Raw genomic sequence first — 1,811 nt, forward strand, 5'->3', positions numbered from 1 at the left:
AATTTACTCTGACAAAGAACAGCATGCCCCAAGTTCATTGCAGCGACCTTACTGAAAGTATGACAAGACCTTCAACAAGTGCCCGTGGGAACATATCCCTTAGAATAGGGGTGTGAGGGGAGACTGTTTGCCCTCTCTTGGGCATGTGGACTGCTGAACTTCTCTGCCATTTGTAGATGCCCACTGGATGGAACTAACCGAGTGCCTGGTGGTTTTTAAAATACTGTTGGCTTTGTACACTGTGATGCTCAGAGTGCTGGTGGTAGGAGCAATCTTATTAGGAGAGGCCGGACAGCAGAAAGAACAGCAGAGTGGGGACTGGTAGATCAAACTTCTCATCCTGGCTCCATATCAGCTATGCAATCATGAGTAAATCGGTTTTATAAAGTTTTATGGGAACACAGCCATGTCCATTCGTTACTTGTTATCTATGGCTGTTTTACAGCTTCCCTGGTGGCTCAGATGGTAAAGCGTCTGCCTCCAATGCAGGAGACCTGGGTTCGATCCCTGGGTTGGGAAGATCCCCTGGAGAAGGAAATGGCAACCCACTCCAGTATTCTTGCCTGGAGAATCCCATGGACAGAGGAGCCTGGTGGGCTACAGTCCATGGGGTCACAAAGAGTCAGACACGACTGAACGACTTCACATGGCTATTTTCACATTTCACGGTAGAGTTGACTAGTTGCAACAGAGATTGTCTGGTCTGTAAAGCTGAAGATATTTACCATCTGGCACTGTACAGAAAAAGTTTGCTGACCCCTGATCTAAAGTAATGGGATTATAGTTCACTCAATTATTCAGGCCCCAAAGTGGAATCACTCCTGATTCCTCTCTCTCATACTTCCACCCCAATTCTTCGGTAATCCTCCCAGCTCTCTCTTAGAAAAATATTCTGATTCTGCTGTCTCTCATCACCATCATCATTTCTCTTTTTCCCACCATCATCTCTTGCCTGGACGAGCATCCCTTCTTTCACTCTTGTCCACTTTACAATCTGTTCTCAACACAGCAGTTGGAGTGATCCTTTGAAAGTGCCAGCCAGATCACGTCACTGCCCTGTGCAAAACCCACAATGGTTTCCAACTGCATTTAGAAAGAAATGGAGAATTCATATCACATGAGCCTTATATAATATCCCCTGCATTCAACCCACCTCCAGCATGAGACTGACCTCTTGTTTCACTCTTCCCTTCCTTCTGTCTGCTCAGTCACACTGGCCTCCCAGCTGCTGAACTCTCCAAGTATGTTCTTGCCTCAGAGCCTTTGCACTTGCCATTCCCTTTAAGTGGTATAACCTTGCCCTGGATATCCATTAGCTAATGCCCCCACTACCTTCAGGGATCTGCTTTAATGGTGTCTTATCTAAAACAGCACTCCCATCCCTCTCTGTCCCCTCACCGTGCTTTATCTTCAGAGTAGTTATCCATTCAGCTAATGTCCACTCCCCTCAGAATGCAACTCTGGATACCGTATCCCAAGCCCAGTGTTCAGTAAATATTTGTCCGATGAATCTGTTGCATGAATGAGCCTCAGTTTCCTCATGTGTAAAATGAATGAAAGGGCCATCTGGCTGGAGCATCTGTTACTGAACTGGTTGCCAGGATTGTCTCCATTGATCCGATCAGCTAAGTAGGTGTCCCTTTCTTCCTTATGTTAGCCCCTCCCAAAGCCTATGGGAGTCGTCCTGCCCTTTGGTCAAGAGTATCTAAGTCCCAAAGCTCGCTTGTTGGACTGTCAAAGCAAACTCTCTTTTCACAAGGGGCCACCAGAGTAATGTTTTTCTGCCTCCCTCTTATAAGTATCGTGAACAT

General features: G+C 46.4%; 1 non-coding gene across 1 annotated transcript; it reads left to right on the top strand.

The window, feature by feature from the left end:
- The first annotated feature begins 447 nt into the window (after positions 1-447).
- On the top strand, positions 448-519 carry TRNAW-CCA (transfer RNA tryptophan (anticodon CCA)). Its single transcript has one exon. It is a non-coding gene; the product is annotated as a tRNA-Trp (tRNA).
- Positions 520-1,811: the final 1,292 nt, after the last annotated feature.

The sequence above is a fragment of the Ovis aries genome, chromosome X, assembly GCF_016772045.2.
Source record: "Ovis aries strain OAR_USU_Benz2616 breed Rambouillet chromosome X, ARS-UI_Ramb_v3.0, whole genome shotgun sequence".
Taxonomy (NCBI): Eukaryota; Metazoa; Chordata; class Mammalia; order Artiodactyla; family Bovidae; genus Ovis; species Ovis aries.